The sequence below is a fragment of the Rhinolophus sinicus genome, chromosome 17 (genome assembly GCF_057876585.1).
Source record: "Rhinolophus sinicus isolate RSI-liver-muscle chromosome 17, RSI-T2T, whole genome shotgun sequence".
NCBI lineage: Eukaryota > Metazoa > Chordata > Mammalia > Chiroptera > Rhinolophidae > Rhinolophus > Rhinolophus sinicus.
In genome coordinates this window covers 164,298,345-164,316,910 of record NC_142517.1, presented here as the reverse complement: position 1 = coordinate 164,316,910, position 18,566 = coordinate 164,298,345, and the positions used below count along the sequence as shown (strand labels likewise).

General features: G+C 37.9%; 1 long non-coding RNA gene across 3 annotated transcripts in view; it reads right to left on the bottom strand.

Moving 5' to 3' along the window:
- The window catches only part of LOC109451261 (uncharacterized), a 189,838-nt gene that overhangs the window by 151,392 nt on the left and 19,880 nt on the right, over nucleotides 1–18,566 (bottom strand). For all 3 annotated transcript variants that reach the window (XR_016019810.1, XR_016019809.1, XR_016019811.1), the window contains 2 exons: nucleotides 18,270–18,352; nucleotides 16,688–16,784 (listed from right to left, as the gene is read on the bottom strand). This is a non-coding gene — a long non-coding RNA (uncharacterized LOC109451261). The remainder of the gene's footprint in view (nucleotides 1–16,687; nucleotides 16,785–18,269; nucleotides 18,353–18,566) is intronic.

Below are 18,566 nucleotides of genomic sequence, written 5' to 3'. Positions count from 1 at the left end.
AACAAGATAACTATGTTACTGCTCTAATTCAACATAGTTAACTCAAAAAGATCATAGTCTTATAGGGAAAATTATAAACTTTTTGAAAAAATATTAAAAAGGAAGTTTTGGGGAGCTAGAGCCAGAAGAGTTCCTAGAGTTGGCACCAAAAGCACAATCCATAAAAGGAATATTTGATAAATTGCACTTCATCAAAATTTTAAAATCTTGCTATGCAAAAGTGTCATGTCCAGCACGATGAGGGTTGTGGGGAGCGAGGAGGGCAGCTCAGGGTTAAGAAAAGACAGTAGCCAAGAATAGAGTGCAAGCAGGGGCCAAGGGACCAGCAGCCTCAAGGTCTGGGCTGTGGCACATAATCGGGCCTGCCCATTAGCTTTTATTAGTTAGGTGGGGAAGTAAAGGAGATAAAGCTTATCAATCACAAGATCTGTGAATTCCATACACCATAATAGGAAACTGATTCAAGCCAATCACCCTTGCCTGCAGGTAGCTGTACCTGTAAGTCTCAACTTCCCCAAGGGACAAAACCTATATGCATATGAATAGATGGAGAGCACGTCATTGAATCACTTCCCTTGCAGGTTTCCCAGAGTCTGAGGTTTTCCTTAGCCTGAGGAAGGTGGGGGGCTGTGCCCACCTATACAAACCCGTGGGTTCTCCTGTTGGTCCCCACTCGGCTCTGCCTGTCTTAGGTTGCTTTCCACGTGGAAAGTCGTACCTGTCATTGGCTGACCAGCCATCTTTCTGGGACCAAACAGGGAGGCAAACACAAAGGTTTAGCAAAGTCCCTGAAAGGATCCGTCTTACAGACTCTCCTTTCTTTGGGGGCAAGTACAAGGAAACAAATGGTTAGGCTGCTGCATGGCAACACAAAAGATCCTGTTTAGAGACTAAAAAGATAAGCTATAGACTAGAAAAAAAATATTTACAAATCACATATCTGAAGGACTCTCAAAACTCAACTGTAAAAATCAAACAACCCAACTAGAAAACAGACAAAAGATATGAACCAACATTTCACAAAAGAGAATACACAGATGGCATATAAGCACATGAAAAGATGTTCAAAACCATTTACTATTAGGAAAATTCAAATTAAAACTACAGTAAGATATCACTACACCCCTATCAGAATAATAGATGGCTAAAATAAAAACAGTGGCCAGAACCTGGATTACTCATACATTGCTGGTATGAATATAAAATGCTACAACCACTCTAGAAAACAGTTTGGCAGTTAAAAAAAAAAAACTAAATATGCAACTACCACATGACCCAGTAACTGGACATTTATCCCATAGAAATGAAAACTTGTATTCACACAAACACCTGTACAAGAATGTTATAACAGCATTATTCATAATCATCAAAAAATGGAAACTCCCCTGATGTCCTTCCATGAGTGAATGGTTAAGCAACTGTGGGAAATCCTTACCATGGAACACTACTTAACATTAAAAAGGAACAAAATATTGATTATGCGACAACCTGGATGAATCTCAGAGAATTATACTGAGTTTGTTTGTTTTTTAAATCAATCCCAAAAGGTTACACAATATACAGTTCCATTTATATAACAAATATAAACTTATAAATAAGAATAAAATTGAAATAACTCAATTTTAGGGATGAAGAACAGATTAATGATTTCCAGTGGTTAAAGACGGGAGGGGAGAGACGTGGGTGTAGCTACAAGGAGATAACACAAAAGAGCCCTGTGGTGATGGAACCATGTATCTTGATTATGATGGTGGTTACACAAATCTATGCATGTAATAAAGTTACACAGAACTACACACACACACACACACACACACACACACACACACACACACAATTAAGTGCATGTAAAATGGGTGGAACCTGAATAAACTCTGTGGAGTGTACCAAGGTCAATTGCCTGGTTTTGACACTGTACTCTAGTAACACAAGACATTTGCATTCGGAGAAACTGGGTGAAGGGTACATAGGACCTCCCTGTGTATTTGTTGTATGCAACTTCCTGTGAATCTATCATTATTTAAAAAAAAAAAAAAAAAAAAAAAAAAAAAACACTTAAAGGCAATAAACCCAACTACTTTTACAAAGGATGAAGCACTCAGGAGAGTGAGGCTGGGGGTTTTGGTGGGTTCTTTCACTTTTTACTTGATACACTGGTAGGTTGAAGTAAATATATTAACAAAACTGGGGATCTCAGATTTCTGATTCAGTAGATCTGGAGTGAAGCTTAAGAATCTGCATTTCTAATCAGTTCCAAGGTGAGCTGATGCTGCTGCTCTGGAACCCATACTTTGAGAACCACAGATTAAAAGAAATGGGAAATCAATTAAGTCCTTGCTTGTTTAGTCTGATCTAAAAGGGCTCCTTAATCTACTAGTGGTTAGATAGTTGCAGAAACTAATCTGAGCTACCATTTCAAATTTCACAGGGGCCATTTCTCTCAAATAGACAAATAGTTCAGATAAAACGTCTTCCAACTCAAACAAATGGCTACTTAACTTGGTCCTAGAAAATAAGTAATTTAAATTAAAATTCAATCACATCAGTGTGTAAAGCAAGATATCCCCACCTAATCTGTATTTTAGAATGAATCGATCCTGAAACTCCAGACAAAAACAGCCTCTGTGACAATCTTCTAGCCTGTGCTTGGGAATCCAGAGCTTCACGTGTTTGTATCTACCACCCAAAGGAAGGGACAGCCACCACCTCACAGAGATAGACGGCAAATGTAGCTCAGGAAATAAAGTGTTATTTTCTTTTTCAGTTCCTTTCTCAGTCACATTTCATGCCCTCTTCTCAGAATGTTTACTACCACCGAGAGTCATATTTCTGTTGGAGGATCTGGCAAGTGACTCCCTGCTGAACAGGCAGGAGAGAAGTCCCATAAATCAGGGCCCTGCAGTCCACACGCTGCCTTCCCAGCCAGTGGTGGACCCTTGAATATTCTTCAAAGCTAAGGGCTCCGGAGCAGCACTCTTAAAAATAAAGATCTGATTACTCACAGCAAGATGGCATTAGAAATACCCCAAATCCCCAACTTAGAGGCACCTGAGGGGTTGTAAACAGTGCTCTTGATTTCCAAGAGCCCTACCAGTACTGACCCAGTGAGTTCAAGGAAAACATACCTGTCTGCGATGCTGGCCTTCTCTGATGTGAGAACAAGGTACCCACTGGGACGCCAGGAGATGAAAATAAAGTACAAAATCATGGGCTGTAGTTATCAGTAAGAAGTCATGACAATTCAACGTCAGGAAGTTCGGCATGCCTGCAGCACGCTTACTCTTAAAATGGACAAATTCTTCTGACGCTTCCTACGGCCTTACTACTCGAAGTGTGCTTGCGGGAGCAGCATTCGTATCACCTGGGAGCTTCTGCAAACTGAGACTCTCGGGACCCACCTAGACCCAACCAATCAGAATCTGCATGTTAACAAGATCCAGGCTGATTCGTGGGCACATTGAAGTTTGAGCAGCTCTAGGGCCAAGGTAGCATATACGGTACCTATAAATTACAGTGTGGCAGCTGCTGGGAATGTGAGGAATGGAGAGGAAGGGATCTCATGAGTGATTGGATCACCACCACAAACACTGCAGGACCACACTGGAGAATTAAGCAGTGTTGAGTTCAGGCCTGAACAATCAGGAAAATTGCTGTAATCCGTGACACTCTGCCCTCATGAAGTGCTCATGAAGGTGAGAAGCTCTGATATTCAGTCCTAAATTCAAACCCCACGTATCCCCAGAGAAGCACTAATTCAACCCCAATTCTTATTTCTCAAATAACTGGGAGTTTGATGGTTTTCAGAGATTTATTATTGGGGAAAGTTTGGAATAACTGAATAAAATACCAATTGAAGTATTCTGGAAAGGTGATAAAATTTATCAGAGAGAGAGTCATTACAATTGTTGCTTGTTCTTTTTTTTTTGCTTTCAAACCTCTTGTTATTAATGGTGAAATCTAGGAATTCACCAAGGAGAGAGGCTGGGGAATAGAGATGGTCTATACTAGAGACCTTATTGGAGTCCACACATTCCAGAGGGCTGAGTTTGGTGGTGTTTAGGAAGTTTCTTGCTGTCTTACATATACAAAACTTTATGCAAAATTGCAGCTTGTGATAATTATAGTAACCATAAATATATCTCAAATAACTACAGTTTAGATTTTACAGACAATTTCAGCACTCAATTCAAAATATTGTTATCTAATTACACAAATATTTTTAAATATATACTAAATGATGATTGCAACATATGATTGGGATAATCCTGCAACATCCTTTTCTTTTAAAATGATAGTCTTTTAATAGGGAGATAAGTTAATCCTTCTTTCTCCTGGATAACTATTGTGTAAAATATTGGAGCAGCTTTTCCTACTTATCAAGGAGAATTTGACGGCCTCTATTTGCTTAGGACTTTACAAGAAGCCATATTCACACGTGCACCCTGCCTCTCAAGAGTTTACCACCTAGATGAGGAAGCAGATATAAAAACATGATATATAGAACAGGGATAAATCCATAGAAATTTAAATGAAAATATCAGGGGGCAGATAGACAAATTTCACTGAGAAATTAGAAGTACTACTGACAGAAGCTAGAATGAAAGGTGAGGAAAAGAGAGGTGGATTGTGCATGGAAAGATGATGAACTTGGCTTTGGACCAATGAGTAAGAGATGGCCATAAGGTATAAATTGCTGAAAGTCAGTGTGAAATAAAGTATGAAATATACAGTTGTATGGGAGGAACTGAAAGGAGGAAACTAAACAGACTAGTCAGTAATGAGAAGTGACTCAACGCTTCATGAATTAGTTATGACTTGTATTGAACCTTAAAAGAAAGATGAACTCATTCAAGATGAAGTAGAGTCAGAGGACCGAGGGCTTTGAAAGTACAGTTGGCATTTTAGATTTGTATGGGTCGGAAATAGACACTAAAGATTTTTAGGTGACAAGTGATTAAAACAGTATATAAGGAATTTTGAAGCAGGGAAAGTTTCTGTTTAAGGATTCCAGAGTTAAAATCCCTGTTGGAGGGACAGATATAAGATATATTTTAAAGGAAAAATAGATAAAACTTTGAGTCAGACTGTCAGGGAGTTGGTAAAGGAAAGGACTGAATCTGGCAGGGGGACTGGTAGTGCTAGTGAAAAAGACTAGCAATATAGATGGGGGAAGACAGGGCTGTGAAGGGAAAGATGACGAGCTTGGCTTTGGACATCAGTAAGTTGGAGGCGACAAACTAGCCAAAATGGAAAAATGGACAAGGCAGTAGGGCCAGGATTAGGGTGGGAAAGTAAGGCACCTAAGTGCAAATATTAAAAAGGTGTCACACTCAGGTCTCAGGTCACACAACCCTGAGAGGGAGAGCCTCCTTCAGTTTTGCACCTGGGACCTATTCCTTCATCCTAATCCCTGCCCTGCGAGGCTGATGGAAATATGGAACTTGAGTTTAGTTAAAAAACAAGATTGGAGACACAGGCATGGAGAGAAGCAGGATAAGAGCAATTGTAGCCATAGGGTCTTCAAAGCAGACATCAAAGTGAAGGAAGGACATAGGGCTAAGCCTCAGAGAACTTGCCTTTGGAAACCAAAGAAAGAAGAGCAAGTAAGCCTGACATAAGAAGGACAATCAAAAAGTCAGGAAAATGGATGTTTCTATTTAAACATGGATGATTTCACAACTGCAGTTACTGTTAGTCCCTTCCGAATCACCACTGAAATGGTAATGAAATGAGTTTTGAAAAAGCATTCACTCACAAGGATTAAGTGAACGAGTGAGAAGATGACAGTAATAAAAATGTGGAAGCTTGGAAAGCAAGTGGAGAAGTCATAACTGTCTAGTCAGACTCAAGGCAACAGAAACCAGAGCCAGCAGTGGGGGAAAGCCCAGGAGCACCACAGAACCCTGACAGGCTCAGGAATAAGAGGCACTTGATACCTCTAGTGATGGGTGTGTGGGCGAACTTGAAAACAATAGAATTAGTTAAAATTCTATGTATTCTATAGCAGTTATACACAACAGATCCCCTACCCCAGCAAGCACAGTTAGACAACACCCTACCCTTAACCAGGCAGAATTCTAAAGGTCTATTCTCTAGAAAAGTTGAATTAAAGTGATTTTCGACACAGGATTACAATTCATAGCTGAGCACAGGATTTCCTTCACTAAAAACAGGACTAAGTGAAAATCTATATACAAAACAGTGCCCTTCCCCACTGAATTCCAAGAAGGCTGAGAGCCTGACATATCTCCCAGGCAGGATTCCTCTGTGAACAAAACTGACCAAGCTAAAGAAAAGACCAATCAGTTCTCCTAAAAGTGAAGCCTAGTGTTTGTGCAGCGCTGACTGGAACGCGCACACTCACATGCATGCACACACACGCACACGCACGCGCACAGCTTCCAGATCACATGGTAGAAACTCACTGTTACAAATCAACAGCTAAGGAGCATTAGGCATTTAAGAAACATTTCTAACATGAAACACCAAAAAAGGGGAAGGGAGGGAGGGAGGGAAGAAAGGATCAAACTTGGAGAAAACAGAAACAATGTAGGGACAGAAGAAAATATTAAAAATTAAGTAAGATCCTCAAAAATATGAGTTATTTTAAAATGACATTCAATGAACAGTAAAAAGTTCTTGGAAATTATAACCACTGAAATGAAAAAAAAAAAGCAACAGAAGAGTTGGAATATAAAGTTGAGGAAAATTCCTAGAAATCAAATTAAAAATATAAATATATGACCGTGGAAGAAATAAAATGAAAATTTAGATAACATGTTCAGGAAGACCAACTACTGATTATAGCAGCTTAACAAAAAAAGGGAAAGAGGTGGGGAGGAAACCACTGAAGAAATAACACTAGAAAAGAACACACAAGAGAGAAAGACATGAGGTTCTGTATTAAGAGGGCTCAAGTATCCAGCATAGTAAATTTTAAAAAGGCTGATATCAAAGCTCATAATCATGAAATTTGAAAACTCTGGAAGCAAAGAGGAAATCCTGGAACATTGATGTAAAGGCCACATACAACAGATGGCATAGGAAATCTCTCCAGCAAAATTGGAAACTAGAAGACCATGGAGCAATGAATACCTTCAAAATACTGAGGGAATTTTTTTTTGCATAGTGGAATTCTATTCTCAGCCAAACTATTGATCAAATGTAAGGACAGAATCAAAATATTTTTGGAAATACAAAGACAAAAACATTATCTCCTCTGCATTTTTTACTAGGAAGCTAGTAGACTAGAGTCTTACTGCCCAAAGGGGTGATAAAACAAGAAAGAGGAAGATTTGGGATCCAGGAAACAAGGGGTCCTGCACAGAAAAGAGCAAAGGGCATCTACATGATGATGATAAAATAAACAAAGCTTCTAGGGCAGAAGCCAGGAGCCAGTCTAGATTGGAGCAATTCTGGAGGGATGTGTCTAAGAAAAAAACTATCTGATTTGTTTGATTGTAGTCAGACAAAATTTACCACTCCGTCCAAGATTTGGGACTACATTAGAACAGAAATAGAAAACTAAGCCAATGAAAAAGAGAGACGGAGTTATTAATCCCAGGGAAAACCACAAAAGTAGACAATGAAGGAAATGCTATCTTATCATATGTCTCAGCTGTGAAAAACATGGACTTAGTCATAAACTTGGAATATTGATCTAACCAAAATGAGTGAAGGAGTTTGGAAGGAGAAATGGTGTGAAAGCCAAACCTCGTCATTAAAGATAGGAAACTAATAGATAATATCTACAGCTTTTAAAAACTCTTTTAATAACAGTGTAAGAATGTTATTCAGAAACATGATCAAAAATATACTAGAAGAACAAGTGAGAAGACTAAGAAACGGTTGAAAAGACTGAAGAGGGCTCAGGAAGGTTGAGTCAGGAGCTGCTGTTCTTAATTTTAAGCCTTGAAAATAATTTGCCTTTTAAAATTGTATCTATGTACACCTTTATAAAAGTTAAAAAAAATAAGGGACAAAAGTGAGTAGCATCCAGATATCAAAATAAATCCATATTTTAGAATCAGGTGCATTTATAATAGTGAATGCATGTTTCAAATTTAATGACAAAACTTGTTAAACAATCTTTCAAGTTTTACAATTTCAAGTTAATATATTTTCTTAAGGAAGAAAAATGAGAGGATAGTAATGGAATTATACAGCCACAGTATTAAAAAGTCCTTTTAAAGATAGTTTCAATACATGAAGTACACTTTAAAGTCTTGTATTTTTGTTATAACTTATATCAATCACTCCTTCCTCTCCCATGTGTTCATTCTCGTGAGTAGTAAGAAACAATACTGGGTAGATGACATATAAGCACAAGATCTCCAGTCCTCAGAGGTTTAAAAAATTTATTTCCCATGTTTTCCAGATGTCTATTTGGTAGAATTCTTCATTGATTTTTTTTTCCAATTCACTATTTGAATAGTGTTTCCCATTTGTAAATATGAGTATCTCCAAACAGTGGCTCACAACACATTTCAACTTAAACACATAAACATTTCAATGGGACAGAAAGCTACACTTTATTCAAACAACAGATTAGGGATGAAATAGTGATTTTAAGGTTGTTTTTGACATTTAAAAAGGGCTGAAGTATTTTTATCCCTTTGCTGCCTGTTGTATCTCTAGATACCTAATAACTTTGAACAGAAGATCCTGGCACATTATATACACTGCAACCCTCTCCAATGCAAAGTGATATTTTTCTTTCTATTTTTCATTTCTGGATGCTGGCTGCAGTCAACAATATAATCATGTTCTCTTATTGATTTTCTTATAAAATGTATCCTTGTTAGATTCATTGATGACTATACATTACTGAGGCACCTGATAACATTTCATTGTGTTATTACCACTGCACAGGAAATGCTTTTTGCTGGATGAAAATAACTGCTTCTCATGGTGAAGATGAAACTGGGTTTAATGCAGACTTCCAGAGAATGGCATCCTTATTTGAAAACTAATCATCAAGAACTCCCACCCTCAAATCAATTCAGTATTATTCTCTGCTGAGAAGATGTACTGTATCTTTCTAACTTGACAACAGTTTTTCCAAAAAAATTAATTTCCCACTTTAAACACTTAACAATTTAAAGCTTTAGCTCTTCCAAAGAATTCCGATTCTCTCATGAGTGGCCTGTGCAGTGCACCTCCTAAATCACTCTAGATAGCTTTTGGTGGTCCGCATCTGATTAACTTGAATTGATTTAGGCCAGAAGATTTGTTAAAACAACTCAAGTCAAATAGTGACTTTGTATTTGCAAGATTGTATAAATATACAACCATAGCTATTTTTCCTTTTTTATTTGGGTATCATAATAAAGTATGATTATCACTGGGTCCTCCTTTTTATTAAGAAATATTGAAAGAGTCTCTTTTATTTTACCAGAATTATAGGCTTCCTGAAATAGCTAATGTACCACACTGACAAAAACAATCAAATACATTTTTTAAAGTTTATTCAAAGGTTATAGATTATTCCTAGGAAATCCAACTAAAGAGGAAATGGAATGTTAATACTGTCACTTAAAAATTTAATATGACATACTCTTCCACAAGACCATTTACTTTTCAGTTAAATTCTATCTCAGCCTGTGCTGTTTCTAATGGAGTAGCTCACGGAGATAATGTTTAAAAAAGTAAAGCTCAATTTTCTTCTTGGTAGACAATAATTTTTAAAAAGCAATATCTTGTTTAAAATTAAAATGATTGTTAATTTTAAATAATAAAAGTATTCAGAATCCCACATAGATTAGATGACAGCATATTTATGAATAAACTTAATTTTTAAAATTAGGACACATAAAGCTTGTACTTTGCTACACAAAAGATGGCGTCCGATACCGAACACTTTCTAATTCAGCCTAATCTGAATTAGAGACTATTTTATATCTTTAAATCACACATGATAACTCATACAGTTCACAAGGCGATGCTAAGAAGAGATTATTTAGGGAACTTATTAACAAATGGAGAAATAATTCATAGTTAGAACGCCAATTGCACACGACCGGCTGCTTCCCCAGACTTAAAATAGCATGTACACTAAACTGTCTTTTGTACACTGTTAACCTGCTTAGCAAATCCTTTCTCCAGTCTAGAAGTAAGAGCCCAGTTCTTGTCTCAATTATCAGAGCTCTTCTGACTAAGGAGGCTTCCCGATAGCTTAGAGGCAGCACATTGGCTACCTTTTCAAATAACCTGACTTTGCTCCTGATTCCCCGACTGCCTTTGGTTTAAACTGCCTTAGTTTCCCACTTGAAAAGTGGGGACAACGGTCTGTACAAGTTCAAGTGAATCAAGAGTTAAAATTGAATTTGATCCTAAAAAAGATGACCGGGCAACGAGCAGTTTTCGCCATAAATCATTTTGAGGGAGTTCTGACCACAGTGACATCCTACTTGGTCACTGTATTAAATGTGTGTAAACAAAGCTACTCTTTTAGTCCATTCTAAAAAGTATGTGCTTAGGGACTTATAAATAGCACATTTTTATTCATTAAATCATGTTTAAAATAGGCTGTGAATGAGAACTTAAATGTACTTAAGAAAATATTATTCATTCTGCAAAAGAGTTACTATGGCCTAGAATACAAACTGGTCACTTGGGACTGTGTTAAAGTTACAAGCAGAAGGAGGCAGAAGTCACTGCCTTCCTCCCTCTGTGACAAGCCAAACCTACTCAGACTTATCCTGACCACTCCTGAGTCGGGTGGGCCATCCTCTGGGGATTGTGCAGCCTTCACATGACCAAGATGTTTGATTGGAACAAAGCAGAAAAATCACGAAACCAGAAAGAAGTTTGCTATAAGGGGGAAAAAAAAATGTGCTTTGCTTTCTAGATTTTATTTTAAAATATTTATTCAGGCTTCTCTATGATTTCAAGCCCGACAGCCCAAAGGCATTAAACTGTATTGAAGCTTAATGGCCTGAAAAGTTGCCTTTTGAATTAAAGCACATCCAGTTACAAAGGGGGGGGGGGGCATCTGCAACTAATCTGAAAATTCCATTTCTGATCCTGGACTTTGAGGACACAAAAATAGCCAGCAGAATACGGTACTTTCAAATCACATAGGAGAGCATATGATTTCTGGGAGCAGAGTTTCTATACCAATGCCTAGTAAGGGAATTTTTCATTAGTGAAGAATGACCTATAATATAGAGAGGTTTAGATGGGCACTGAGGAAAAAAATAAGCTACATAATCTTGTCCAAATTCTGTTTTCACAAAGTTATTCTCTTATTATAGAGAAAAATTCTAGAGTGTTTCATTTTATAGGTAAATGGGGACCTTGTTTCCAGACCTGTCAGCTAGCTCCAAAATAGGAACGATGTACTGGGCACAGGTAGAAAATTTTAGTTTTTTTATTTATGTGTACTACCTAGATCATATTTTTAAATTTTCTGTTTGGTATATGTGAAGTACATGTAACGTAACATCCTCTAAATAAATAGACATATCTATGTTGGGATACTTAATTAAGCAAATCCAGATACAACTTCTCTAGACACTGTACCTGAGGCACAGTGAAGTTGGTCTAATATTAGTCCATAAAGAAATCCCTTGAATGCTGCAGGGGCAGCCCCCACAACTCAAAGAACCTGATCAACAATAGCTCTACCCACTGGATTTTCTGTTATTGCGTCCTGCTCTTTTTCCTTTCATTTAAAAAAAGAAAAAGAAAAATGCTTCTGTGCATCACCAACTATGGAGATATCGTGTTTCCCCAAAAATAAGAACCTAGCCAGACAATCAGCTCTAATGCGTCTTTTGGAGCAAAAAGTAATATAAGATCCGGTCTTATTTTAAGACTGGGTATAATATAATATAATATAATATAATATAATATAATATAATATAATATAATATAGTATAGTATAGTATAGTATAGTATAGTATAGTATAGTATAGTATAGTATAGTATAATATAATATAATATAATACGAGGTTGTATATTAATTTTTGCTCCAAAGGACGCATTAGAGCTGATTGTCCTGCTAGGTCTTATTTTCAGGGAAACATGGTATTTAAAAAGTACAAACAGTTGAGTCCTGTGCAAATTTTTATTATCAGCTCTCATTGTAAAATACGTATATTTGTGTTAATGCAGACAAGAGCAACTCTGACACGATCGTATTCCACCAGACACCCTAGTTATTATGCTGGCATAGATTATCTCAGGAATAGAGGTATGCGCACTATCAAAGTGGACATTTTTAATATCAACTTCAATCTGCTATTTTTGAAGAGCTATTTTTGCCTCTGTACAAACAGGACATCAAGTATAACTTTCTTTTGTTGATTAAGTGTCAGTATTTCCTCTTTTGAGTGTAAGTTGCCTGGATGGTTATTTAGCAACTGGTTATTTAGAGGCAGGCAAAATAATGCAGGGAGCAGAAGATAACTTCCAAAAAACTACAGTTAATATCCTCCAGGGGAAAAGAGAAAATACTGCATCCATGAAATAAGAAGAAGCTTTAAAAAGGGAATAAGTAACAAGGAAGAACTTTTAGAAAAGAAACAGTGAGACAACCAAAAGAAAAAGTCCAGTAGAAGGAATAGAAGATAAAGTCAATAAAATCTCCTAAGAAGCTAGACAATAAAAGAAAAATATAAGAAAATTAGAATATTAATGTAGAATATTGAACAGCCATTAAAGAGATGAGAAAAAGAAAAGAGAAAACGGTTGGGAGAATAGCCTTAAATAAATAATATAAGAAACATTCCCAGAAATAAAGTTTATAAATCTAAGAAATGAAAGGCCCTCTAACAATCTAGTACAATTAATGAAAAATGTCCACATCAGAACATTTTAGACCACTCAGGATAAAAAGTAGATCCTAATCGCTTCCAAATGGGAGACTGGTTGACCCAGTACATACAAAGGATCAAGAATAAGAATGGCATCAAACTTCTCCAAAACGACATTGGAACCTAAAGGACAATGAAACAATGAAGATCATTTTCAATTTGGAATTCCACAGCCAAACTATCATTCCAATGTGACGGCAGAATAAAAATATTTTAAGAGATGCAAAATATCAAAATAATGACTTCTCTTGCCTTTTTTATTTTCTCTCAAAGAATCCTTCTTGAACAAAACAAGAAAGAGGAAAATACGTTCTTAAAGAAAATAGGGAATCCAGTGTAGGAAAAAGGCAAGGAAAATCCCAGGACCACAAGCTTCTAGAGCAACTGGCTCAGATCAGAGCAAGAAGACCCAGGATGGAAGAGATGTTTCCCAGGAGAAAAAGTCAAGGGGAAAGGTATATGGAGAACTTGATGGACTGTCAGATAGGTTAACCCTGAGGCAAAGGGAGCTGAGAGACATAAGAGAGTCTGAAAAGACACATTAATGAATACAAAGAAAACAAATCCCATGAAAATCAAGAAAGTTAGGAACTGCAGGGAACATGAAAACTTGCATGAGAGAAGAGACCTAATGATGACGCACTCTGGCTCTGACAACAATATTGACAGTCATAATTTTATAAACTCTGAAATTCTGATTTAACCAAAACTAGTGGGAAAGACTGGAGAGTGGAGTGAGAGAGCTAAGTCTTTTCTGCCAGAGTAGAGAGTCAATAGGTGGTGAGTAAAACTGATGACTCAGGAGAGAGCATTTCTAAATACTTATTTAGAAATACGGAAGTCATACCACAAGAAACAACTACAAGAGCTAAAAGTAGTGGAAGGATGGGGGCCAGAGCTTTTAGCCCATAGTCAGTAAGACAAATCCTCTGCATGGAAAACTTTTATAGCTTTTACCTAAAGATATAGTCATCAGTTCTGATATTCTACTACAAAGTGTCTTAATTCTAAACTTTAAAAAGTAGATTATCATGATCTTGTTAAACATTTCATTCAAAAGGCAAAGAAATCCCTCCCTTCCTCCACCTTTCATCACAGGCCTGCCAAGCCCTCTATGCCAAGATGAAGTAGATCAGACTAGACACCCTACTGGCCTGAATAAAATACAGGTTCTCTGCAACTGACAAATGGACTTGTTTCAGAAATTCCTGGGCCAGTTGTTTGGAACATGAGAATGCTTTTTCTTCCTCACCCCTATCCCAGGAGACATGCTTTAGATCAGGGGTGTCCAAACTTTTTTCAATGTTTTTCACCAAGGGCCATATTCGGTAAAATACACATATAGCTGGGCCACTCGCTAGAGGTGAAGTACATATTGCCTCACCTGGTTTATTTAAGTAAACTAAATATATTTTTGGAATTTGCTGCAGGCCAATAAAAAATGGATTGTGGGCCGCAGTTTGGACACCCCTGCTTTAGATGAAGTATCACAGGATTGTGGATTCTGCTCTTTGGGTCAAGGAGCAGGGAGATGGGATGAGAGAACTATAAGTTAGATGTAGGTTATTGTTAAGATTGAGCCCTTGTGATGGATGGTGGGTTCACTTATTCTTATTCATAAAATTATACTAATAAACAAGTAAGCAATAAAAGCAGGACCAATGATAAGACTGTGTACACACATAAACCAAAAGCTATCAACCCGTTTCTGTGTACCTGTAGCCCAGTGGAGACAAAAATCTATTAACCCAGAATCCTGCTTCACCGATGATATAACAGATAGCACACTGCTCAGATATTCAGCAATTTCATGCAATAAATATTTATTAAACATCTCCTAAGGGGTAAGGCACTGAGCAGGTTCTTATGGGTATTGGAGAATCACCCTTATCTTCCAGAATTCAGAAATTATATTTAAATATATGGACCATTTCAAATGGTTTTAAAACATACACACAGTAGTTCCCGCATACATCCCATATAGTTATTGAACAAAAATGAAAGGTAACAATAAAATGGATGAGGAAGTGTGTGTGTGTGTGTGTGTGTTGGCACTTGTGAAAAGCAGATTTAATTAGGAACATAGGGAGTTCCAAACAAATCCAAGCAGGTTCTGAAGGGACAGCAGGCCCTACAGGAGCTGATGACGCTGGTCTTTCCTCTCCCTTGACACACATATCCTTGAGCACTGCTTTAAGCTTATTAGTCAAGAGTGGGGACATATTTAGGTCACAGATATAGTGAGTACATGCTAATACTGAGAAAGTCACTAAAGTCTCTAAATTCTCTCCAAAAAGCATTATTTTCCCATTATTTCTTGATTCATACTCTTTTACACACATTCTTTTCTAGAGTTTCTCTCTAGTTCTCTTGAGTTGCTTTCTCTCATTCTAAAAATGTCTCTGAGGGTCTTGAGTACAAAATGGGTTTTAGCCCAGAGGAATTCTGGTTTAAACCCTGCTCCCCACACTTCACAGACCACACACACATACTCACCCCACATACACCCGACAGCTCCATAGCCAGCAGACCCAGATCTGAAGGTCATGGTCACACATCAGGGCCAAGTCTACACATGGGCTGATTCAGAGAAAAATATTAATATACTAAGCCTGCCAGATATTAATATTAATACACCTTTGCCAGAGTCTGGGACTGCAGGTAGTTAATGCCTGGGTCCTAGTCTCCAAATACATAACCTCATCCCCCTGCTGCCCAGAATTACAATACTATGGGTAGTTAGAGGGAAGGTTGAGGAGGAAAATTTTCTCATTATTTGAGTAACGCTTACATAGCACTTACTCTTTTCCAAGTCTGTTATAAGTTCTTTACAAATATTAACCTGTGAGGTAGATACTGTTATTCACATTGAAAGATGAACGGATGGAGGCCAGAGAGGTTAACTAACTTGTCTAAGATCACACAGCCACAAAGGGATGGATTTGATCTAAGCAGTCTGTCTCCGGAGTCTGTGCTCTTAATTATGATTCTGTGCAAACTCCTTGAACCTGAGATAGGAAGTCTACTCTCTACTTTTCTAATTCCCGGGATAATTAATAAGCTGTTTTTGTTATCAGAAGGAATGGAGTGTGTAGGTGGGGAAAGTGCTTGGGATAAGTGCAGAAGCTACCTTTCCTGCCATGCAGGACAGAAGCTAGAATTTGGGGGCGGTCAGGGGAAGAGAAGGTCAGGGAAAAAGGGTCTGGGGACAGGATCTTTAGACAATGAGAACTGGGTACTCCTTGGCTGGAACATGCTAGGAGTTGGATAATGCTGGTGGCCAAGGTAGAAGGAGGTGACTTCAGGGATGGAGGCCACTCATAAGTAGGAAATAAGCCAGAAGTAGAGGTGAAAATCTGCCTGAACTGATAAGAGGACTCCCTGGCTATCTGTGAATGTAGCACATTGGAAAAGGAGCCAAATCACTCTCATCAGAGAAGCATATAAATAGCATTTACAGACCTTGGCCTCCTTTCCCATTCAATTCAGTGAATGTTCGTAAAAGGCCAACTCTGAGGAAAGCATCACATTCAACAGAATGAAATGAGGAAAGCAGCCCAGATTTTTCTCATCTCAACGGAGCCTCTACATTGAACTTGACTGTGAGCTTGGTGTGCATGAGATGTTTGGTGGAGATCTCAGCCACCAAGTGCCCTTGAGAGCACCTGACAGTACAGTCTGCAAGGCTGGGAGCAGCAGTGCTTCTCGGAAGTGCCACCAGTTGGAGGAAAATAAATAAATGGGGGCGGGGGAGAGAGCAAAGGAGCCAACATTAGTCAAGATAAAAGAAATCCACAATAGAAAGGTCAGCCACTCTAAGAATAACTGTCCTGTAAAAACAAAACCGGGCCAAATATAATGTCTCCTACCTCAGCCAAAATCATCTGCCTTTTGAAGTCACTGTTATGTCCTGGCCTTTTTTTTTCTCCTTTATTCCCTGTAGGTTCTTCTAAGGTAGGCCATTCTCTGTGAAAAGATATATGTGAGCAAGTTTTATTTGACATCTGTTTTCCAACTATTAAATTTGTGGTGGTTATTTTTAGAACAAAGGATAGTTTAAGAAATAATTAGGTGCCCATATATGATACAGACCAGATAGTAGCAAATTTTTTAGGGTTATGTCTAAAAAATTCAGACTGACTGAAAAGTAAGGAAAAATAATGTGGATTTGAAGTTTATTAAAATCACCAAATATTTAAAATTCAGCAATATGATGTATCTGTACCTCAATTTCCCCATTTGCATAACGCACTGTTGTTTGCAGAAAATGACTCCCCTGACCCTCTCAGCCCCCAATCTGTGAGGCCAGCATGATCAGTTGGGTTTCCGGTAGTGGTGATGGATTTGCTCTGATCCACCCTCACCCTTTCTCCCGTTTCCACCCATGATAAATGGACACCATTACAAGATGGTGGCTGGGGTTAGGAGTGCAGCCCAGGGAAGCTCAGTCCCATGGGGGAATCAAACGTTAGACCTTTGCCTCTTTTGTGTGATGCTTTAACCTACTAAACTAATCAGCCACAGAAAAATAAGGATGCTTATCACTGACTTGCCAGATAGAAGTGCTGTGAGAATATATTTTAAAAAGAAGAAGGAGAACAAGGAAGAAGAACAATGTCAGAAGCTTTGCTTACACAGTAACACAGCCATTTAAATACCAAATATTATTATGATAAGTCAGGAACAGAGGCAGCAGCAATAAAAGCTGTTTCTCTACGTCAACAACTGGCTAGAGACTACGTGTGTCTACAGAATAGGTTTCATAACATCATGCTTATTTTAGAAACATCGATACTAAAACAGCAATAATGGAAAGTGTTTTCCCCTTAGTTTAAGCACTGCTTGAATCTGCATTAAATGCAGCCACGCAATCACTGAACAAATTCCTCTCTTAAATTTCCCCAAGTTCAAGTATACAGTTTGAGCATACCACAAGCGTTATACAACAGCCTAGCTTTAAGAATGCAATAATCTCTCATTTCCTGGCCATTAATTCAGACATCATGCAATCACTCAAAGGCATCCATTTTCCTTTGCTGCTATTTTAGGGACTGCTGCCCTATTGTCATCCCTGCCTTAGACCCCTGACTTAGTCGTCTTTTAATTAGAGCCACCAAGAATGACAGGCGGAGTCAGCCTGCTGAGGTGATCCATCACTTGGCTCACTTTGTTCCCTGGCCTTGTAGACGACAGTATATAAACAGGACATCTTGAATATCAAGCCAGCTGCTTAAGGAAGCAGCAGAACAAATGGTGACCATCTTGTAAGCTACTTCCCTGAAATTATAGACTCTAGTCTAGGGCTATATTTACCAACATCGTATTTCGATTAAACATCCAAATAAACTTTACCAGTGATGATTCTTTGGAAGATGTTTTATCTGAGCTTGCCCTCAAACAAACTGATGCCATAACCTAAGAGTTGTCCAAGGTGTGAACTCATATACTTACAACTGAATAATCGGGCTTGTTTTTATTGGATCTGCTCTTTAGCTAAATCCTTTCCCCATTGATCAACAGCAATAGTTGCAGTCCTGGAAAAGAAAAGAAAAAAAAAAATCAACTCAATACTGGTAAACTCTCTCTCATTGTCATTACAGAAAACTACATATTAGCCTGCAGAGTGTTACTATTCAATCATATTTTCCAGGTAAAACTAAAGGAGTTATTTATGTCTCTGGAAATCTAACCCTAGTATCCCAGAGAGAAGACATATAAGACCCAAAGTTATATTAGTCCGAATTCAAC